This window comes from Neltuma alba, unplaced genomic scaffold (genome assembly GCF_004799145.2).
Source record: "Neltuma alba isolate B1F8T4 unplaced genomic scaffold, ASM479914v2 tig00010987_pilon, whole genome shotgun sequence".
Taxonomy (NCBI): Eukaryota; Viridiplantae; Streptophyta; class Magnoliopsida; order Fabales; family Fabaceae; genus Neltuma; species Neltuma alba.
The window spans coordinates 31091-56712 of NW_021635747.1; positions in this window are offsets into that span (position 1 = coordinate 31091).

Here is a 25622-nt window from a genome sequence, read left to right on the forward strand (position 1 = left end):
TAGATTAGGGATTTAAAAATATTTTCCTACCTATCAATACTTGGTGGTTTGTTTTTTTTCTGAAACCATCAAGTATTGTTCTGCACATTTCTACCTCATCTTTTTTAATGTTTTTTGTAACATCTCAACTTTTAATCAAATAAGAGACCAAATCATAGTAAATGAAACCATGTTGCATGGCATTAAGACTAGAAAACGAAGTTTTCAAAAATTTTCTTCTCGGGTTACTATTCATTGGGTAACCCTAGAATTTTGGTCAACTTTAAAAATTAATACTAATTTTAGAAAAATCAAAATAATATGGTTCTAGCTCCTATTTGAAGCTCTTTCATTTATTTATATAGAAAAATATGGTCCAATTACTTTTCCTTTTGGGCTCTATTTCATCTCCAAATATATTGCTCATTTGGCCAATTCCTATTTCCAGCTTTCTTACTATAAATTCTAAAATTCATAACTTTTTAGCACACAACTCTAAATTAAGTGATCCACTACTCTATTTAAAGCTTGAAATGTGTACTTGAAGCATACAAAGTATCATGGCCAGATTCATTTATTTGCCTATAAAGAAAACTCATTCATGCATATTTTCAAGGTGTTAAATGCACATGTTCATACTATAAAGAAAACTCATTCATGCATATTTTCAAGGCATTAAATGCAAAGAATTCAGCACATATCATTATCATCAATAGCTTAACCCCATCATGGCATAGACACATAAGAAACAACTAATGCAAGTTAACATTAAAGTTAGATGTTCTTGCTACCTTGTTTCAAGTCTTGATTCGTGACTCTTTTCCCTTGAGTTTAAAGCTCATCTTGCCAATGCTCAACTCCTATTAGATCACATAATAGGGACATTCTAAGTATCAATTCAAACAACTTCAATAACTCAACTTAAACCTTTAGCCCTTATATTTGATTTTTTAGTGTATAGTGTCATCTTTCGTAACATTATTCTCACATGCTTTTTTGACATAATTATTCATGTAGAATTCATGTTTGAATTTAGAATCATCAAAATCCAACTCCTTTCTACACATCTTGACTTGGCCAAGGCATAAGGTCTTGGAGTTTAAAGTTTTCATTTCTAATTTTAACACTTCCAAACACCTTTTCTCAACATAGCCTTACACAATTTCACCTTTTAAACTTATTAGAAGCATCAATTTAATATGAATTGAGCTCTAAACCCTAGTCCTCACACTACTAGAAAAAAAGACCTTTAACGTCGCAAACTAACGGCGGTTCAGCAGAAAAACGAAGTGGAAAAAAACGCGGTGGCATTTTTGTAAATAAGTTGAAAGGGTTATTACTTTCCACGGCGGTTCTTTAAAGAACCGCCGTGGAAAGTATTTTTAACGGCGGTTCTTTAAAGAACCGCCGTTAAAAACTCTTTCCACGGCGGTTTTATGAAAACCGCCGTGGAAAGTGTGTTCTTCAAACCCCCTTCAGCCGCTCGACTCCTCACTTTCTTTCTCATTTCTTCAGTGCGCCGTGGTCCCCCTCTGCCCCACCACCGTGAAACTGCCATTACCGGCCATTCCCGCCTCTAGCCCACCGTTTAAACTCCTCCATTGAGCCCTTGGAGCCTTGCCGCGTGCGCCGCACTCCGCCGTGGTCGACCGCTCCTCCCATTTCCGTCGGTACTTGCTCAGCCGTGGTCCACCACCGAAAACCGGTCCTACCCTCCACTATCTAACCGAAGACCGGTTCATTGCCACCGTCCGCCGCCGTCGCCGCCGTCCGCCGCCGCCTCATTTCGTGTTTGAAGCTTCTCTGCTCTGTGAGTATCCTCTTCTTTCATTCTTTTCAATTTTTCTTGGTTTGTTGAATGTTTTAGCCATGAAAATCTGTTATATATGAAATGGGTTGTTAGTTTTACATTGTGGTTAGCTTCTATTGTTCATTTTGCATTTTTATGTGGTTGAACCGTTGATTGGTGTTAATTGGTAGGCATTAGATGTGAGAAAACCTTAATTTCTTTTTACATACTGTATTAGAAATATGTTTAAATGTTTGGAGTTGATTAGTTGTGAAGTTTTTAAATTTTTTTATAATTTTTTGATATTTATTTCGAATTTTTGATAATTTTTTGTAATAAATATAAGAATTTAGTGATAAATAATCTGTTAGTTATTTTGTGTTTTTTTCCTTCGTTATGAATTTTGATTGATAGTAAAGTATTGTTTAAATAATCTGTAGAACAATGGATCGTAGTTGGATGAAAGCTAGGAGAATTAGCAAGGAATATGAGGATGGGGTTGAAAAATTTCTTGAGTTTGCTCAGAGAAATGCCCCTAGTAAAGGAGATGGATTGTACTATTGTCCTTGTGTCAAATGTTTAAACAATAGTCGACGGAGTATTTCTGAGATAAAAGAGCATCTTATCTGTGATGGGATAAATTTGAGGTATACAAATTGGATATGGCATGGAGAAATTAGAAAGACTACACTGTCTGCAAATGAGAAGGTTGTGAATGAAGACTTTGGTGATAGAATTTCGGATATGTTTCGTGATATAAGGTCTGAATCCTCTACACAGTTTTCTTCCACCTTTGAAACTTTGTGTAGTGATGCAGAGACACCTTTATACCCGGGGTGCAAAGATGATTACACAAGATTGACAACCGTATTGAAACTGATGAATTTGAAGGCAAGAAATGGTTGGACCGATGCTAGTTTTACGGAATTGCTTGAATTGCTGAGTGATATTCTTCCCAAAGGGAATTCACTTCCGAAACGAATGTATGAGGCAAAAAGATTTTGTGTTCGATGGGTTTGGAATATGAGAAGATACATGCGTGTCCTAATGACTGCATATTATTCAGAAATGATTATGAAGAGTTGAATAAGTGCCCTAAATGTGGGACTTCAAGATACAAAATGAAGAAAGATGATGGTGATTATAATGAGATGACCAAAGGTTCTCCTTTAAAGGTTCTGTGGTATCTTCCAATAATACCACGATTTAAGCGTCTATTTGCTAATGCCACAGATGCAAAGAACTTGAGATGGCATTTTGATGAGAAAATATGTGATGGAAAGCTTCGTCACCCAGCAGATTCTCCTCAATGGAAAACAATAGATCAAAAATTTCCTCAATTTGGTGGCGAGCCAAGAAACCTTCGGCTAGGGCTTTGTACGGATGGAATTAACCCATATGGTAATCTTAGTAGCACACACAGTGCTTGGCCAGTGCTCCTCGTAATTTACAACTTGCCTCCTTGGTTATGTATGAAAAGAAAGTATATCATGCTATCTTTGATGATCTCGGGGCCAAAACAACCGGGAAACGATATTGATGTGTATTTGGCACCTTTGATTGAGGATCTGAAGAAATTATGGGAGGAAGGTGTTGATGTGTTTGATGCATATAAACAAGAGACCTTCAATTTACGTGCCATGATCTTCACCACGATAAATGACTTTCCAGCATATGGAAATTTGTCTGGATACAGTGTTAAGGGGCATAAAGCATGCCCGATATGTGAAGAAGGCACCCACTATATGCAACTTAAACATGGCAGGAAGACAGTATATCTTGGTCACAGAAGGTTTCTTAGTCGGTATCACCCTTACCGTAGATTGAAAAAGGCATTTAATGGCTCACAAGAATATGAAATGGCTCCAAGACCATTAACTGGAGAAGAAGTTTATCAGCGGGTGGAGGGAATTAATGTGGTCTTCGGTAAGAAGAAGAAGAAGAAGACTGCCAGTGAGAGAAATATATGGAAAAAAAGATCTGTCTTTTTTGATCTTCCATATTGGCGAAGTCTTGATGTGAGGCATAGTCTAGACGTGATGCATGTGGAGAAGAATGTATGTGAGAGTCTTGTTGGTACACTTTTGCATATAAGTGGAAAGACTAAAGATGGAATCAATACAAGACGAGACTTAGTCGAAATTGGAATAAGAAATGTCCTTCACCCACAAGAAAGAGATGGTAAGAGGGCTTATTTACATCCAGCTGCGCACACATTATCAAAAGAAGAGAAAAGAAGTTTCTGTGGTTTTGTCAATACTATTAAGGTGCCACAAGGTTATTCTTCTAATTTAAGCAAACTTGTTTCAATGCAAGATTTGAAGATAACGGGAATGAAGTCTCATGATTGTCATGTGTTGATGCAACAATTACTTCCACTTGCTATTCGAGGCATTATGAAAACCGATGTGAGAAATACTATTACAAGACTTTGTATGTTTTTTAGTGCCATTTGCAGCAAAGTCATTGATCCTGCTGAGTTGGATGAATTAGAAAATGAAGGTTATGTGATCCTCTCTCAATTGGAAATGCATTTTCCTCCATCATTTTTTGATATTATGGTCCACTTGATAGCTCATCTTGTGCGAGAGATAAGACTTTGTGGCCCTGTGTGTTTAAGATGGATGTACCCTTTTGAGAGATACATGAAAATCCTAAAAGGGTACTCTAAGAATCCTTATCGGCCTGAGGCATCAATTGTTGAGAGATATGTAGCTGAGGAGGCAGTTGAGTTTTGTAACGCATATCTTGACAGGGTAAAGGCAGTTGGTCTTCCTCAATCTCGACATGATCAAGGGAGAAGAAGCAAGGGAACACGGGGTGTCATAGTGAGGTCTATGTCAAGAGAAGTTGTAATGCAGGCACATCTATACATTTTAAACAACACGGATGAAGTTTTGCCGTACTTAAATGCTCACAAGAATATGCTGAGGAACTTGAATCCAAGAAAGAGTGACATGCAACTAGCTAATGAACATAATAAGTCATTTGCAGAGTGGTTCAAGCGAGAAGTGTTAAAAGATGGCAATCCTTCTGAGACAATACAGAGGCTAGCTGCAGGGCCTTCTTTTGAGGTTTTGTGTTGGGGTGGATATGATATAAATGGTTATTCTTTTTACACAAAAACCCAAGACGATAAGAGTACTATGCAGAATAGTGGGGTGATGGTAGTAGCGGAAGCCATGCATTTTGCTAGTTCTAAAGACAGAAACCCAATGTTGGCGGCAATGTCCTATTATGGAATAATAGAAGAGATATGGGAGGTTAGTTATACCAAGTTTAAAGTTCCCGTCTTCAAATGTAAGTGGGTTAATAGTAATGCTGTGCAAGTGGATGAAGAATTTGGATTTGTTTCGGTCGATCTTGAGAGGTTTGGATACGGAGACGAGCCATTTATTTTGGCAAGTCAAGCAAAACAAGTGTTCTTCGTTCCCGATCTAGCAAAAAAGAAATTGTCTATCGTGCTTCAAGGTAAAAGGCAAGGAGTTGGTGGAGATGATGGTGACTTAGAGCTTAATCTTGATGAAACCCCGCCTTTCACAGCTACTCGACCTAAAGCAGTTGAATTAGATTTGGTAGATGATGACTATGCTGTTAGAGATGATCATTGTGAAGGAATTTGGGAGGATAATCGTTGTAAGCCTCAAATGAATTTTTTGATATTTTTTTTTGCTAAATATACTTAATAATATAGTGTTTTATATTAACTTGATATTTTTTATTCTTACATTTATTAATTCCTTATTCTTTAAACAGGAAATGGACGGATCCGGTCAACAGGGTTCTGGTGATGACAACTCTTTTACTAGCCGGAGAAAGGGTAGAGGGCCAACCCATATGAGGCATTTAGCTTTACGTGATGAGAGCACACAGCCTATGAGGATTACAGTGGAGTTTGATGATGATCTGAAGCCTATAGGAAAGGATGGGGCTCAATTTACTAGTTATGTGGGTTATCTCGCACGCAGTAAAATTAGCATTGACATTCCTAACTGGAAGAAGGTGGACAAAGATTTGAAGAAAAACCTTTGGGAGGATATATTGGTATATTGTGCATTGTTTTCTCTACTTGTTTCAATTATAGTTGTTTATTTACTTTATAACTCTATGCTATTATTGTATTGCATGCAGCTGACATTTGATATTCCTGCCACTAAACAAATGAGAGACCGTCTGTTGAAGCAAATTGCTGAACGGTGGAGGGATTTTAAGTCCATGCTTACAACACATTATATTAATGGAAAAAGAAAGGGTGTGCATCCTAAGGAACGATACCAGTTTATTAGCGATGAGGCATGGGAGAATTTTGTGAAGCAACGTGAAGACCCCGCATTTCAGGTTTGGTTTCTTCAAACTTAATTTTTAATCAGGTCATATTTTATTTACTAAACTAATTTTGTCGATTTGGTTTCATTGTCATAGGCATTGAGTCAGAAGAACAAACAAATATCTGAGCAGAATGTATACCCACATACCATGTCTCGTGCAGGGTATGGTGGGTTGGAAAGAAGTATGATGGAGGAACGACTGAAGAATGCACAGATGGCTGCTGCTTCAGATCCTACTGGCTACATGCCATCCATTGAGCGTCCTTCTCGCCAAGAAAAATGGAAGGCGGCGAGGATTAAAAAGGGTCAATACATTACTCCACAGTCTGCTACTGTTGCTGAGAGGATTGTAAGTAATATTTAAGAATTATGCTTCATTGATTGTTTTTTTCAATTATCTTAAATTGAATTTGTTGTTTTAATGATATAGGATACACTTGAGGAGCAACTATCTCAAGGTACATTCATCCCTCAAGGACGGATGGATATCTTGGCCACTGCTATTGGAAAGGCTGACCATCCCGGAAGAGTCCGAGGGGCCCCTAAAGGGATTGGTATTAAAGAATTTTTTGGCTCTGCTTCACGAAGAAGCACCAGATCATCCTCCGCTAACATGGTATCTAAAGAGGAGCTCGACCAACGACTACAAGAAGAAACAGAGAGAGTTCGAGCTGAACTAAGTCAACAACACATGGCAGAGATGCAAAAGATACGTGATGAATTCGATGCCAAGTTTCAACAGACTTTGATGATGATGGGTACGAGCGGATTCCAGATGCCCCGAGTATCTGAACCTTCCCAGGTAATAATCACACATCTTTTTAAATCTTCTAAAGATTCATTTGATCCATTTAAACTTATTTAATGTTTCTTAACTAATTTCATATTATGTTTCAGGGTTCACCTGTGATAAAAAGCGGAAAGGGCAGTAATAATCAGACACAGCCACTGACAGTGTCTGACCCTGACCCTAGCCCTGACCCTGTCGAAGACAATGGGATGCCGTGTTCTCTCTATGTGGATTATGAAAATTCACCTGTTCATGTTGCTAATGGTCGAGCATTCATGGGCACAACGATTCACGGCAACAAAATTCCGAGCAATCAAGCAAGGGTGACAGTGGAGAGGATTGTTCGTGGTCAGGGGGGTACACCAGTGCCTAATCCTACTGATGAGGTTCGACTCTTGGCCCAAGCTAAAGGACATTTCATTTTGTGGCCAAAGAGACTTATTACAAAGCCAATAGTGAAGAAGGCGGCAGCAAAGAAGGCCACAACGAGCGCATCATCTGATCCTGTACTCTTGCCTCTTCCTAGTGATGTTGCGCTTATGTATTCCAGTTTGGAGGTTCTTCATTCCATGGTGCCAAACATGGATAAGCCTGTGACTTTCAAGATGCCGTTGGGGGTTGTGGGTTCAGATATAACATACGACTTCACCATTGACAAGAAGGACCTCGTTCAGTTCCTCAACTTTGAGGAGCTTGATATAGCCTTCATGCAGCTTGCTATTTTGTAAGTTACAATATCATTTTCTTATTACATATTATACTTCATGCATGTCCTAATGTTTTTTACTTGAACAACAGGCATTTTAATCAAATCTGTCGAAACGGAGGACTTGAAAGAACATATGGCTTTATGTGTCCTCAAAGGGTGCAGAAAGAATTTAATACTGTGGAAGCAAGGTCAATCTACATTATGACCGCAATGAGTCAGACCAAAAAGCTAATATATTTTGCACCTTACGTGGAAGGGTAAGTGTATTATTGTATTTGAGATATACAAGTTGTATGTGTCGGGTTATAATTAACATGGTTTGCCTTTTGCAGTTATCATTGGACCTAATTGTTTGTGCCCCTTTTGACAACAAAGTTTACTGGTTCGATTCACTCTGTGGAAGTCCATCCGAAGAAACCAAAGATGTCATCGACACGTTAGTTTTTATTTATATATTTATTACTTGTGAAGTTTATACAAGCATGCTCTAATATCATTTTCTCTTATAATGTTGATAGGGCTTTTCATAGTTTTAATGTCGTGGCGATTAAACAAAATAGACAAGCACCAACATGGATTCTTCCACAGGTATATGTTGTTTTGAACTAACTTTTAAACATTTTTTGATGAATTAAAGTTAATGTTTATAATCAATAATGTCTAATATTCAATTTTATATCTTATTTTTTTAGTACCGTTGTCAACAAGGACATGTTGAGTGTGGATATTATGTCATCCGCTACATGAATGACATAATTGAGACAGGAACGACTGAGAAATTAGACGAGGTAAAGATGAGTTACGTTGCATGACGTTCTTCAATTTATTTCACATTTTTGACTAAGTTTACTATGTTATTTTTGATTAACAGATATTTCAAAATACTGCGCCATATCTCATGGATGACATCAACTTGATGAGGGACACTTTGTCAACAACATTGGTAGAAAAAATTGAAATTTAGCTTTCAAATAGATAGATAGGTTATTTGTCAAAAAATTCATTGTTAGATGCTTTGTCTCGGTTCCCTCTTATATTGTTCATGATTTCCATTGTACAAAGAAGTAGTTACTTCTATTTCAGAATTGTTGGACCTAGCCAATACGTGTTCCTTGGTAACCACTTAGTTCTATTATATTGGCCGGTTCCCTATTTTCGAATTGTGTAAAAAAAATTTCATTGCTGTATATTAACTAGCTAATTGATCTTGTTCTGCGTGATCTGCACTGCCTACATTTGTTTGGAGCTGTAAACTGCAGGGTGGTAAACACGAAAATTTCGCAGAATTTAAAAAAAAAAAAAATTTTAACGGCGGTTATACATATAACCGCCATTAAAACCCTTTTCCACGGCGGTTAAATATAAAACCGCCGTGGAAAGTCCACTTTCCACGGCGGTTTAAAACCGCCGTGTTTTCCTTACCTTTCAACGTCGCCTTTAACAACTACGCCTTCAAAACCGTCGTTAAAAGCCACTTTTAACCGCCGTTAAAAGCCTTTTTTCTGGTAGTGTCAAAGTGCCTAAACCGTGTGTCCCAAGAGACCAATCATGAAAACATTCATAAATCATGCAATAACACAAGATTCAAGCATTTTCCTAACTCTTAATCCCTATACCATCATCAAATCATTTATGGCATGCTTAATTCAACCTTGGATGACACAGGAACTCATGGTTTCTAGTTCCTAATCACCATCAAAACCATATTTAAACTCATAATCTATATGGCTATACAAACCCTATCAAAGTCCATAGCCTTACCTTGTGTGGGAGCTTGAATTTGCTTGAGTTCTCTTGCTCTTCTTCTTCTTCTTTCTCTCCTTTTGTAGAATAAAACCTTCACCTTCCTCTCCTTATGTTGGCCAAAATATTCATGCAATGGGGGAGGGGAGGGGTATTTATAATGCCTTTTAAATTAACCCTTTATACACTGCCATTATTCTTGCACAAAATTACAATGGCTATGTGTCATCTTTTCCAAGTCTCCATAAAAGTTTAAAGACTTTATTTTGCCCTTAAAGTTGGAAGAAATTACCATTGTCATGTGTCTCCCTTTCCATGCTTCATGTGGTCTTATTTAAAAGGTAATTCCTTTCCAATTTTTCCCTTTAACAAATGCTACAATTTCAATTCTATCCTCCTATGAAAAATGGAATCGAAATGGACAGAAAATAGGGAAAATTCGTTCAAAAATAAATCCCAGGTTATTCCTCCATCAATTTTAAAATATTGCACTGCATTGAATACTTTTTTTAGTCTTGACTTCCTCGATAGCACTAACATGTGTTCTGATATCCTTATCCTTTTGTTACACTCCATCTCTTATCATATATGACTTCAAGTTATGACAATAACTAGGTAAAAGTGTCATTAGGGTTTGTGTGTCTAAAAGGAAGCATCAATTTATTTTACTCCATCGCATTTTTATGTTTCTTGATTTTATAAACTCATATTTCTACTTCACTAATCCTCTTTTAGTATGGGAAAATTTTCTAATTTTTCTCATACTAAAACTTAACATGTAGATATATTCTTTTTAAAGATTTTCTAGATACCTCTCTTTTTAGAGAAATTCAACTTTAAATTTTTTAAAATCAACCTCTTCACTTTTGAAGCTTACAAACAATTTTACAATCTTTTATAATCTCCAAACCATTTCTTCCCATCTTTCTATGATTATTTGAGGCCTCTAAGTAATTAAAATAATCAATTTTGACTAATTTTTCCTAATTAGTGAAAATTCCCATAATTAAATAAAATTCTCCTATAAATTTTTTTCATCATATTTTCACTTTTTAAGCCTCAAATACTACTCTAGACCTTTTTCTCTATTTTTAATGTATTTTTGGGGATTTTAGGGAATTTTAGGCACACTTTCCAAAAATGCCTCTCCTAGACCGGAACTTTTTAAACTTGCAGTTTGGTCCCTACTAGGGTTTCACTTCAAAAGTTATGTAATCTACGTCTTCTCTATCCTTTCTGGCCCTTAGTTAGCTCTCTAAGTTTCTTTTATCAGTAGCTTAAAATGCAAGATATGACAGCTTCTCTTATAACTGTCGAGTATTTGACGTCAAGTATATGTAATTCTATAATAATGGTAAAAAAAAAATAGTGAACTTCCCTCATGATTTGATCAAGGACACTAATTCACAAATACATGTGGTGCTTTGTTGTTAGAGTGCTAAGGAAGTAGATAGTATCTAAGAAATCCCTATCCTTTGATATTTGAAAAGTTAGCATGATTTTGTCTGACAAATAGGTTAATATAGTTATTTTATACTTTTATTCATTGAAAGAAATATTTGCAGTATACCCATTTCATCATATTCTATGCAGCCAAAGTGATAAAAGCTTTATTTACTCAAAAAGGACAGATACAAAGATGTGCCATCGATTTAGTAGAAGGTGAAGGTAGGGTCTACCAGTTCAAGAACTTTGAAGTAGTGGCTAACAATGACGACAATTACAAAACTTGTGACCACCATTAGAAGGATATGTTCCATATGACTCCTTTTATTTTCTTTTCATTCAACCCATTTGAATTCTCTTTTTATTTTCATATTCAAAGATGCACAGCTGCAATTAAACAAGGGCTCTTTGTGATAGGAAATTTATACTTGAGAGTTGGTAAAAAGACTTCAGAACAAGAAGGTGATGGGGTTTAAATAGGTTGGCTCAATTAGCAAGTTTAAAATGTAATGCTTCTTGAGAGAATATGCCTATGTCTTTAGAGTAGATATCTCAAAAGCGAGAAATTAGTGTATTAATCAAAGAAAAAGGAGCCCACAAGATCACATAGAGGTAGAATTTGGGATTAAACTCTTAATAAGGTTGGATTGCATTGAAATTGGATTTGATTCATTATCTTTTATGATTATACAGTCTATTTTAAGTAATTCTTGAGCTATCTAAGATAAAGAAATCTATTAGAATTTCAAATCTAATCAAATATACCAATTCATACATTATGGGAGAAATTTCTAGTTTATGTACATAACTTTATTTTGCAATGACTAAAGTGTACATTTTTGTCCTTCGGTCCTAAATAGAAAATCTAGTATGTACAAAAATGTGCATTTTGTCAGATCCCAAAAATCTTCACCTAGCTATAAGGGATTAAAAATTGAGATGAGGATTAATGTAGGAACTAGACAGGGAGATAAAATAACTTTTGATGTGAAACCCCGATAAGGTCTAGGCTGGCATTTTCGTAATTATCGGTTTAGGAAGGGCAAAAAGGAAAAATTTGAGAAAAATTTCAGAAAATTCCTAAAAAATAGGAAAAGTGTAGAGTAGAGATTTTGGAAACTTGGTTGAGGCCCAAAAGATGGAATTTTGGTGAAAATGATTTATTACGGAATTTCCAATAAACAGAGGTTTTTCGGGAAAAATATTAGAAAATCAGAGAAAAATAATTATTTTAATTAGTTAGAGGCCTCAAAAAATTTGAAAAAGTGATGCATAATTTATCTAAATATTTATTTGAATTTATAAAGTTGGTTGTAGGCCTTGGAAGCTCAGGAATTAATTTTAGGAAATTTATTTTCCCTCAGAACTACTAATAAAGGCCTAATCAGAGAAAATTTAAAATAAATACCTAGAGGTGGGAAAAAATTATGAAAATTTTTAGATCATATTCTTATATTAAAAGGTGAATTATCATGAAGAGAAATGAATTTTTGAAGGTCTGAAAAAATCATAGAATGTTACTAGTGAATAGTAACTGATAAAGTTTCAAATTGGTTTGAAATAGTGATTTGGTTTGTGGGCCATCTTTTTGGGCCAGTCCAAAGCATTTGTGGGACCCACATTGAGCTGAATAAGGGCCTAATTTCATACAAAATCTGGAGGCTTCAATTAATTAAAGAAAAATGCAAAAATTAAGAGATATTTGTGTAGAAAAATCTAGATTATGGCCACTTGGAGTGATCTGAATATTTTGGACACTTGATGACTACCATATACACCCCTTGAGATGTCCTAGTTTGACCAAATCATGAGGGAGAGGGCAGATGGATTTTTTCTATATATACCCCCTTAGAAAATACAAAAAAATGTTGGAAAAATAGAAAAAACAAGGAGAGGTTCTGCCATTTTGCTTCCAGCACCCTTCAACCTAAAATTCTAAGTGTTTTGGACGAGGAATCATTCAACATACACTAAGAAAACATTAAGGTATGCTTATACCTTCCTATTCCTAAGTTTCAAGCTTGGTTAGTTGAAGCTTTTAGCTTGAAAAATTAGGGAAAATTATGCTAAAATTTCAATGGACCTTGTGATGTTTAGGGAAGGATAGAAGTCTTAATTATCAAGTGGAATAAGGAAGATTAAGTGGTGTATGGATTGATTTTTGGATGGAATCAAAGTTAGGGTTTAAGGGGAAGCAATTCGGTCAGCACTGTTCATGTAGAAGCAATTTGGTTTTGCTTGATTTGATGATTCCAATGGTTTTAAAACATGTTTTTATGTAGGGATATGTTGTTGGAAAGTGTTTAAAATCATTGGAATCAAAAATGAAATTTTTAGAAGTTAAGAAGCCCCCTATTCGGCCAAGAGGAGTTCATGGGGAAGGAATGTGATTTTTAAAAATTTGATTACACCATTGGATTCCTCATGAAAAATTGTGTAGGATTGAGTCATGAGATGATTGATTCTAAAGAAGGAATCAATTTTTTAAAAATCAAGAAAAAGGAGAGAAATTGTTAAGTTAATGTTAAAGTGTTGGAATCAAGTTGTTTAGTGATTAATATAGCCTATGTTTATGCTTGGTTTAATAGGCATTGAGAGGAGGAATTAAGGAGAAGCATTGCTCCTTGGAGGAGTTATTGGACAAGCTTTTAAAAAGGTAGCTTTGAATTATAATTTGATTGTTTATCTTGCTTGTTAGTTGAGATTGTAGTAGCTTGGATTGGAGAAACTTGGTGGTGATCTTGATTGTTTTATTGACATTGGTTATGTGTTAGCCAAATGCTTTGTGGTGTGTCAATATGGATAATATAATGTTCCTCTCCTTGCATGATATTTGGCATGAATTCTTATGAGTTGGGAATGGTTTGGATTGCATGACATGTCACAGTTAAACTTGTATTGATTTACATGATAATTATAATTCATATGCTATTGAGATTTCTTTGAAATCTCATTTCTCCTATGTTATTTTATACCCTAATTAGGAAGTGGACCAAGCATGGAGCAAGGGAAAGAATTGGCCTTGGCATGAAATGGCTTTGTGAATATTATGTTATGTTGGAAAACTTTTATCAAGTGTAGCAAACTTTATGTTGACTTTATGATAAGTTATCGATGACATTTTGATATAAATTATATTGTTATTCCATGTTCCAATGTTGGAATCATGCTTGATGCATTGTGGAAAGAATGTGAATGAAAGAAAAAGAGGAAATAAATCAAGAAAATGGTAATTAGGGGATAGAAATTCCCTAAAACGTGCCAAACTTGTGGCACATAAAATAATGAGAAATTGTTGGAGTTTTGGCATCAAATTTTACACGCAAATAGATCTCATTTTTAGCTTTAAAACAAGTAGTAATTCATTAAATTTGGAGTTGTGTATTGAGAGTTATGCCCTTCCAAAGTTGGCCAAAAATACTGAAAATTCAAAAATTTACCAAATAAACAGTACCTTTTGACGAATTTGCTGGAATTATTCTGGATGGAATTGGACTTAATCAGTATTTTTTTCCCTATAAAAATCTTAGCAAGCTTTGCGTGAAAATTGGAACCACATCATTTCGATTTTTCTGGAATTAGTTATAAATTTTCAAAGTTGATCCATTTTCATATGAATAGTGTACGGACAGGATGAACAGTAAAATCCTGAATTGTAAATTTTTCACCCGGACGTGTTATGAAATAGCTTATATTGGTTTCAATTAATATATAATGGGATATAAGGAGAACTGTGACACATTTTCACTCTCTTAATTTTAATACCGTTAATCTCACTAACAAAAAATTGATTCAATAAATTTAGGTAGTTTGGAGTAGACAACACATTCACTAGATTTTATATATATATATATATATATTAAATCTTTCTAATAATTACAAATTTTGAATTAAAGATTAATAATATATGTTGACATTTAATTGCAAAATCATCATTTAAAAGGCATTACTTTTTGTTAATGAGATTAACGATGTTAAAATTAAAATACACTTTATAAACTTAACGAATTAACTTATAAAGTTAAATATGTACTTTAGCTTGTATAATTATTAGATTTCAAATTCATGGATGGGGCCAAAGTATTTAATGAGGCTACTTGACTCAATTAAATAATATCAAATTAATGAATTATTTATTTCATACTAGTTAAATTACTTTTGTCTAAAGAAAATACTCCATCCAATCATAAATATAAGTTAGATAACTAACTTATGGATATTAATCAAGGGATTCATTGTAAAAAAAATTCATATTTGCAGTGGTTACTTTGCAGCGGTGGCAAAAAATTGCTACAAAGTACACAATTTGTAGCAATTTTTTGCTAATCCGCCACAAATTTATAGCCCTTTGACAAGCTGAATTTTGTGTCATATTTAATGGCAATTATTGGCTCCAAAAACCGCTATGAAATTGGTGCCAACTTGGTGCCATATTTGTAGTGCTTTATCTTGTCGTAGTTTCTTTGATTAAACCACTATGAAATTGGCACCAAATAGGTGCCATATGGCGCGAAGCTAGTACCAAGTTGGTAGCAGGTATTTTGTAACGATTACTTAGGATAAATTGCCATAGAATTTCAATCATCCCTCCAATTTGTAGCGATTTCTCATACCACTACAAATTTCTTGGTTTCTGTGTTAATTTGCAGTAGTTGTCTTCAAATCGCCACAAAGTATCGCGTTACTTCATGCCCAGGAATCATGTGTCTTAGTTTTATAGTGGCTTGGGGACAACCACTGCAAATTAATGCAAAAATACAGAAATTTGTAGTGGTTTAAGCAAAAACCACTACAAAGTGAGCGTCTATATAAATCCACCCCCTCATTTGATCACTTTTGAATTTTTTTTGTTTTCATTTTTTATTAATTATGCTTTTTTGTTTATTTAATTCTTCTTATAATAGTTTAAGTGATCATTATTTATATAACTTTTTGTAATTTTTTCAAGTTTGCATGTTTTATTAATTATATTTGTTGTTTATTTAACAATATTTAATTTTTAATTAATATAATTGTTCATTTAATAATTTATATTTATTAACATTTTAATTTTTTTGTTTAATTATATTTTATAAAATCTTAATCGATTATTATTTATATAAATGTTTCTTAATTATTATTTATTATTTAATTATGTTTTTATCTAATAATGTTTTGATTGTTAATTAATGGAATTTTTTATTTTTATATATTTGATTTTCTGTTTATTTAATTATTCTTTTACAATATTTCGATTGATTATTATTTATATACTGATTGTATTAATTTGCTTTATATTTTAATCATTTTATTTTTAAATTTAATTGTTTTAATTAAGTTAAATTATTTCTTTGGAATTTAGTATGAAATCATTTTATTTACTATGTTATTTGAGTTTAATAGAATGGCTCGTTGACACAGTAAGGATTTGATTGAACGTACAAGCATCCTAATTGCCCAGGCCATCTAAAGAGTCCTAGGAGGATCAATAGCGACTCAACAGCATAGAGGCGTATACTACTTCAATCTCAACATCTAAATGCAAGATGGTGTTAATATTTCACTACCACAAAAAGTTCCATTTTCGTCTCCTATTTTTGTTTGAAATTGAAAACAGATGAAAATATAACCCCATACTCGTCTGTTGGGCCAAAACAAACACGTATAGGCCTCCATACTCGTCTGGTCTACAAGACCAAACAAATGTGGGCCTCTATATTCGTCTAGCGACGTTTCACCAAACGAGTATGGGCCCAATTTTAGGGCCCATACACCTTTTTTCCTTTATTCCCGCCTCCAACTCTGTCACATCCAGTAATATGGCGATTAGGAATAAGGATATTTCCAAACATTTAAGGGCTAAAAAGGATAAGGAGAAATAGAAGATTTATGGTGGAAAATAATTATTATGATTTTCCAAGTCAATTATAAAAAGTTTGACTAATTAAGGAAAATTGGTCAAGAATAATTATGGAAAAATATTTTCAAGTCTCAAAAAATTAAGAAAAAAATAATAAGAATTATATGAGGTTATATAATTGGTTTTATAACCAAATTACCCTTGAAAAAATTATAAAGGAATTGAAGGGTGATTTAAGCTAATTTGAGGCCTTTTATTCTGAAACTTCCAAATAAATATTTGGAAGGAGAATAAAATCTCAAGAAGATTCCTATGGGAATTATAAGAGATTATGGGATTAAAAATAGACCATCAAATATCCTAGATTTTTCCTAATTATTTGGACAAGTGGAAAAATCAATAATGAGAAGGAAGATAGTTTTCCTTTTTATTTAATTAATGAAAAATTGAGTTTGAGCTAAAGAGGGCATTTTGGGAAGAGAAAATTGAGGGGAATAAATTATGGATCTAGCAGAAAATAATTACAGAGGCCAAAGTACTGTAATTATAGAAAAGAAATTAAACCTGGAGTAAAAGTGCACTGATAAAGTGTATATTAGAGTCTTACACTTTACTTGGCCCACAATTTGCCATTTGTTAAGCCCCTATTAGAGAGTAATTAAACTTTGCAAGTGTCAAGCCTCAAGTGGAGGAGAGTTTTACTTTTGAAAATTAATTACAATTGGAATTAAATGATTAAGAGGGAAATTTCAAGAAAGAGTAGGTATTTGACACTTGGCATCTCATTAATGCTGGTAGATGAGATACTTTGTGCACATTAAATGAGCTCTTCCTCCCCATTTTTCTGGTTATGTTTCGGCCAAGAGGTAGAAGAAAAGGAAAAGAGTGATCTTGAAGTACAACTAAGGAGAAAACAACCATCTTAGATCAAGTAAGCTTGGAGTTAAGGTTAGTAGTTGATTCTATGTTGTTCTTTGCTTGATTCTCTTGAGTTTGATGGTTGGAAAATTCTGTTTATCCTTTCCTTGGGTGCTAGCTGAAATGAATATAGAGAAGGGAGGGAAATTTTGGTTTCTAGACATAGTTAGAACACTTTAAATCAAGGTAGTTTCCAGTAGTTTGATGTTGTTTTTGAAAGATCTCTTGGTTGGTTTTCAAGAGGGACTATTCGGCCAAAATGAAAACTGTAACCTAGGATGTATTTTTCAATTTTTTGATGCTTCCTTTGTGTTCAAAATGGAAAATAGTGTAGGATAAACCTAAAGAACAAGTGTTGAAAGCATTAGAATCAAAGTTGTGATTTTTGGAAAAATCTAGACCCCATTCGGCCAACCTTGGATCTTGAGGAAGGAATTTTCTTTTCTTAAATCCAAGCCCATATTTGGAATCTACATGAAAAACCATGTAGGAATGAACCAAGAAAGGATTTTTAGGGGTAAGGAAACAAACTCTAAAAATTCTAAGAACAAAGATGGAAGCTTTAGGGGATTTAAGAGTTACTTGAGCTATGTTGTTAATTTTTATGTGGAATGGTTGGTAATCTTGCTGTGCTTTTTGTGATTTATCATGTTAGGGTTTGTTAATTGTGGAGAAGAGGAAGAAGGTCAAAGAATCAAAGAGCATTGGATTAAGGTAGTGGGATTTAATTAGCCACTAATATTAACTTTGCATTGTTCTTTATGACATGAATGCTTACTATTGTATGGTTGAACTATGATGATTGTGCTATAGTTGCTCCTTGCATTTGTTGCCATGGCCTTGCATGTTGAGGTTGCCTATTTATAAGAAGATTAGTTCTCCTATGATAGCTAATGTTGAAATGCTTTATAATGATGCATGTTGATGTTTTGGTTGATTGATCTTGCTACTGGGATTTCATTGAAATCTCATCCCTATATGTAACCTAACATATTAAGGGTCGAATCATCAAAAGAGAAGCTGAAAATCCAAGGATAAAAATGGTGATGAACCATAAGGAAACAATTATGTTTGGTCATGCATAAGTATATATGCTTAATGCTGTAACCCTGAGCAGGATGCCAATTTCGAGCCATGTTTTTATTAAGTTCTCAAATGAATTTCTTCACGAAATTTGGTACACTTAAATTTCATGTCATGAGCTTCAAATCAATAGGCAGAACGTTAAAAATGGCCAACTATACAATTTTTAATGATTCTTCAAAATTAAGGTCCAAAATATGGAAAAAGAGTTTTTATCAAAAAGACAGAGGTGACTTTCACAAAAACCTGACACTTTTTCAAATGAAATTGTTCAAAAGACTATTTTTCCTTGAAAGAGAATTCAAGTAGCTTTCTATAAAATTTTGAACCACTCCATTTTGATTTTTTTTTATTAAGTTATGATTTTTTGAAATTGGACTAGAAAACTGGATTTTTACCACATGAACAGTAAAAATCCAAAAATCAGCATTTTTTGGATTATTTTTGAGTCCAAGACCATCCAATGTGGTCTAAAATAGTTTTGGTTGAACGCTAAGTGGAGCCGATAGTAAGGTGTAACAAACTCCCCCCAAAAAACACTACTCTTCTCCCCTTTTTAGCACACCACCTCCATTTTCGCCCTCTCTTTCAGTTCCCTTCCTTCACTTTCACCTCTAAAATCCATTCCCCTAACCTTCAACTCCCACCCCCTTCTCTAAACCCCCCCAACTTGGCCCCCACCCCCATACCCACTCTCAGTGCCCACCCATTTCGATCTTCCCCCACACCGACACCCATTTTCGACCCCACTAACCCCTACATTGCCCCCTAACCCCACCACCCCGGCCCTTGTGGTCCCCCCGGCAACCCAACCCCCTACCCCCCCACAAACCCACGTGTCCCCACCCCCACCCCTTGTGTCCCCACTCCCACCCCCCGTGTCCCCCACCCTGTAAACCCTGGTCGCCCCCTCCCCCCACCCCTCGTAAGAGCCCCCCTAACCCCCAATACCCCCGGCCCCCTGTGTCCCCCCCCTCCAAAACATTCCCCCCAACCTTCAGCTCTGCTCCCCTCAACACATTAGCTCCCTTTTTTCCAATTGAAGGTTGACTTCCCTCCCCCATTTCATTTTTTTCCCTCCTTTTCTTTTTCTTTTTTACTCACATTTTGTTTCCTTGTATGTTTCCAGCTCACTGTGGGTATGTAGTCTAGCTGTAGCTCTCCCTCATTTTTCATTCTTCACTTCGTAAGTTATATATCTTTTAAGGATTAATTGATCATATATATATATTACTTATTATGTTGCTGTTTGATGAACTTGTTAGAATTATGAGGCTTGTGATTGTATTGTAATTTGGATTTTTGATGAAATGCAGATGTATAACCAATGGAATGGAATTGAGTTTTTGATTTTATATTATTTAGTTTTTTTTCAATTATATCCATGAATTATGAAGAAGCAGCAGTTTTAAATCTTTTGTTGTAGTAGTTATAGTGTTTGATGAAATGGCTATCGGTATGAATTATATGAATTTGGGCTATAAACAATTGATAATGATTAGATTAGATAAATTAATGAGTTTAAATAGAAAAATACATCTTTTATTTATTGTCATCATGTGAATATTATCAATATTATTAATACTTAAAATAAATGTTTATGTTAAAATGCTGACTATGTAATTAATAAATTTTATTTCTTTGTTTATAAAATGTTTAATATTAGATAATATTTTATTTTATTGTAAAAGGTTTTAATTTATGTTCCATATTTGTAAATTTTTTAAATTGCTTAATTTGCAAGATTAAATTGTTGAAAGTAGTTGAGTTGCTTTAATTTTTTTGGAATTGAGCTGAATAGAATTATTGTTGAATTTAGTCTTGAATTAAATTAAATTTTTTAGAATTACTTATACATTAACAAAATGGATCATAGTTGGATGAGTGCTTTGAGAACATCTAAGGAGTATGAGAAGGGGGTAGAAGAATTTATTGAATTTACTAAAAGGAATGCTTATGACAAAAGTGGAAAGTATTTTTGCCCCTGTGTTAATTGTTTAAATAAGAGACGATTGACTATTAATGGTATAAGGGATCACTTATTTTGTGAGGGGATAAATCTTTGATATACAAGATGGATATGGCATGGCGAAAGAGGAACAATGCTATTGGTTGAAGAAGGGAAGTTGTAGGTGGCTTCAATGATAGAATGCATGTTATGATTCATGATGTTGGACTGGGGTTCTCCACACGATCACATATAAATGACAGCTTGCAAAGTGATATAGAAATAGCTTTATACCCTGGGTGTTGTACTTGTACACGGTTGACAACTATATTGAAATTATTCAATTTGAAGGCACTAATGGATGGATAGATAAATGTTTTAGGGAGTTACTTCAATCGTTGGGTGATATGCTTCCAGCTGATAATGTTCTTCCAAATAGTGTCTATGAGGCAAAGAAAATCTTGTCTCAGATGGAAATGGGATATGAAAAGATACACGCATATCCTAATGATTGCATATTATACAGGGAAGAGTATCCTGATCTTAGTGAGTGTCTAAAATGTAGATTTTCATGATATAAAGTGAAGAAGAACAAAGATAGTGATGGTAATGCTAAGGAGACAACTAAAAGGCAACCTTTAAAGGTACTATGGTACCTTCTGATAATACCACGATTCAAAGGTTTGTTTGTTAATGCAACAGAGCCAAAAAAGTTGACATGGTATGTTGATGAGAAAATATTAGATGGAAAACATCTTAGGCACCATGCTGATTCTCCTCAATGGAAGAAAATAGATTAAATGTATCCAAAATTTGGTAGTGAGCCAAGAAACCTTCGTCTTGGGCTTTGTACAGATGGAATTAATCCTTATGTTACTCTCAATAGCACATATAGTGCATGGCCAGTTTTGCCTGTGATTTACAACTTACCTCCCTAGTTATGCATGAAGTGCAAGTATATGATATTGTTTATGATGATTTCAGGACCAAAACAGCTAGGGAACAATATCAACATCTACTTGGCACCTTTAATTAAAGGTTTGAAGAAATTGTGGGAGGAAGATGTGGATGTGTTTGATGCACACAAGCAAGAGTCCTTTAAGCTGCATGCAATTATCTTCATGATGATAAATGACTTTTCTGCCTATGGAAACTAGTCAGGATACAGTATAAAGGGACATAAAGCGTGTCCTATATGTGAAGCGAACACACACTACCACCAACTTAAGCATGGAAGGAAAACAATTTATCTTGGTCATAAGAGGTTTCTTGGTTAGTTCCACCCACGCCGTAGATTGAAAAAGGTTTTTAATAGTTCACGAAAACATCGATTGGCTCCTAAGCCACTAACTGGAGACGAAGTTTATCGTAAGGTGGAAAGAACTGATGTCATGTTTGGTAAAAATAAGAGGATTGTAGGTGAGAAAAACATTTAGAAGAAGAGGTTCATATTCTTTGATCTTTCATATTGGTGTAATCTTGATGTTAGACATAGTCTTGATATGATGCATGTGGAGAAAAACGTTTGTGATAGCCTTATTGGTCCTCTTTTGCACATACCAGGAAAAACTAAGGATGAAATCAATGCGAGACTAGACTTAACTGAAATGGGAATAAGAGAATGGTTACATCCATAACTAAAAGAGGGTGGTAAGAGGGCTTATTTGGAGCCAACGGCACACACATTGTTGAAAGTAGAGCAAACTAGCTTGTGCTCATGCTTGTATAACATTAATGTGACACAGGGTTATTCTTCTAATGTGAAAAAGCTTGTCTCAATCGATGATTTAAAGTTAGTTGGAGTGAATCTCATCATTATGCAGCAACTATTACCAGTGGCTATTTGAGGTATTATGAAAGATGATGTGAGAAATACGATAACTAGACTGTGTTTTTTTTTTCAATGCTATCTGCAGCAAAGTCATTGACACAGAAAAGTTAGATGAATTAGAAAACAAGGGGTATGTTATCCTGTGTCAACTAGAAATGTATTTTCCTCCGGTATTTTTTGATATCATGGTACATTTAATAGTGCATTTAGTAAGAGAGGTAAGGCTCTGTGGCCCCTATATCTAAGATAGATATATCCATTTGAGAGATACACGAAAGTCTTAAAAGGCTATTCTAAGAGTCCTTATCAGCCTGAGGCATCAATTGTTGAAAGATATGTAGCTAAAGAGGCCATAGACTTTTGCAAAGGATACCTATCTAGGGTGGAGGCAGAAGCTCGACATGATGATGGGATAGGTAAGGGAACTCGATGGCTGAAAGTGAAGAGCGTTGGCTATGAAGAACTGTTCCAAGTGCACTTATACGTTTTAAATAATATGAAAGAAGTTCAACCATACTTAGATAACCATAAGCGGATTTTAAAGACAAATATCCAAAGAAAAGTGATAGACAGATAGCTAAGGAGCATAACAAGATATTTATTGTGTGGTTTAAGGAACAGGTTTGAAGGGAGACAAATGTTTCTAACACAATAGAATGGTTAGCTTAGGGGCCTCAATTTGATGTCACCATTTGGAGTAGATATGATATAAATGGGTATTCCTTCTGCACAAAAGCTCGAGATGACAAAAGTATAATGCAGAACAGTGGGGTAATAGTAATAGCTGAAGCGATGCATTTCTCTAGCGCCAAAGATAAAAACCCTAAATTGTCATCTATGGCCTATCATGGTGTAATTGAAGAGATATGGGACGTAAGTTACACCAACTTCAAAGTTCCTATGTTTAAGTGTAAGTGGGTCAACAATAATGGTGTTTAAATAGATCAAAAATTTGGATTTACCTTAATTGATCTTCATAGGGTTGGTTATAAAGATGAGCCATTTATTTTAGCTAGCCAAGCAAAACAAGTATTTTATGTCACAGATCCTGCCAATACCAAATTTGCAATTGTACTTCAAGGTAAAAAATGAAAGGATGGTGATCCAACTTTGAACATTGATGAGACACCACCTTTCACTGCAAATCCACCTTCAACGAATGGAGTAAAATTGGTAGATGATGATGAATATGCTGTTAGAGATGATCATTGTAAAGGTATGGGATAATGCATAATGTAAGATCTAACAAAAAAGTTATGCACTATAATAGAATTTTGTGTTTACGTTTGTTATTTTTTTCATTAATTTTATTATAGTTGACTCACTTGTTTTACTCTGATTTACTAACAGGACATGGAGGATGATGATAGAAACATGGACGATTCTGATGAAGATCAAGGGAACGATGAACCTATCAGAAAAAAGAGGTAGAGGAACCACAAGAATGCCAAAGCAAACAGTACGTCACGAGAAAATTCAAAGGAAGCACGTGGACTTTGATGATGATATGAATCCAGTTGGTCCAGAGGTAGATAGGTTCATAAGCTACATAGGCCTTCTGGGTCGAAACAAAGTGAACATTCTGTATTCTAACTGGAAAGAAGTACCACAGAAAACGAAGGATGTGATTTGGAAAGATATGTTGATATGTAACTTTTTGACCTTTATACTTTTAAATAATACTTGTTATTGTTAAATATTCTAATTTCATTTATTACACATGAACTTTGCAGCAAACCTATGATATCCCACCCATAGAGGAGATGAAAAGGTGATGGCTAGACCAAATATGTGAGTGATGGAAAGATTTTAAGACAATTCTTACTCGTACTTACATTCAAGGTGCTAAAAAGGATGAAAACCCATGTGATATTTACTCATTTCTTAATGAAGACACTTGGAGAAAATTTGTGGCGTCACGTCTAGATCCTGAATTTTAGGTAAACTTCTACTCAGTGAATATGTCCATATAGACTAGTTCTATTTCATTGAACTAACTTCATTTTTGTTTGTTTTCTGTAGAAATTAAGTGCTCAAAATAAAGACAAACATTCTAAAAATTTATACTAGCATTACATGTCTCGTGGGGGTTACAGAAAGGCACATCAAGAGATCATGGAAGCTGACTTGAAAAGAATGCAAGAAGCTACAAAGTTAAACCTCAAATTCAAGCCCCTCCTCCTTCTTCTCGACATAGAACGTGGAAGCATGCAAGGATGAAGAAAGGTGAATATATCAATCAGATTGTTGCTAACATTACTAAAAAAATTGTAAGTACTTAAATTAAAACAATCAAATTAAAATAGTGTTGACATTCTGTTCAAATTGTAATTACTTATCATTTATTACTTGTATGTTATAGGATGCACTTGAGGAACAGAGCAGTCAAGGTTCTTTTATTCTGAGTGGAAAGATGGACATCGTGGTAGCTGTAACTGGGAAGTTAGACCATCCTAGTCGAGTGAGAGGGTTATCAAAGACAGTTGGTTTAACCTAATTCTTTGGCTCCAGTTCATAAAGCTCTACAGGAAGAAGTGTCCCAAGTGCTGCCCTGATGGACAAAGTTTGAGAACAAGTTCGCTAAGAGATTATGACAAGTGATGAGGTTCATCAATTCTTCAAAAATGAGTTTATGTCTGAGATTCAAGAGGAGATATGATCTTTGGTCTCAAGCATGCAAATTGGGCAATTTCAACAACAAGAACGTACACCTCAGGTATGTAATTAATCACAACTTAATTAATTTGTTTTGAATTTTGCCAACATTGTTTCCATTTAATTCCATTCTTTCATTTCTACCATGTGCTTAGAATTCTCTAGCCTGTGGAAGCACAAAAGGGAGCTTCAATTCACAAGTGCCGTAAGCTCTATTTGACCCTAGTCCCACACCAAATGATGGAGAATCTCGTGTTCTCTATTTAGATGACCCAAATATGCATGATGTTCCTAATGCCATTAAATACTCAAAAAGGTCTAAAATTCATCATCAAAACCTTCCAGCTGACTCAGTCAAGGTGACGATTATGGCTATTCAAGAGGAGGAAGTAGATATAGACGTGCCGTTTCCTAGTGACGAGGTTAGCAAGCTAGGCCAAGGAAAAGGATATTTCATTTTATAGCCTAGGAGACTCGTTGACGTCATATCTCCCATAGTACAAAACACACTAGCATTTTCATATTTCTCTTTCATATACTACTTATGTTACTTATTTTTATTCT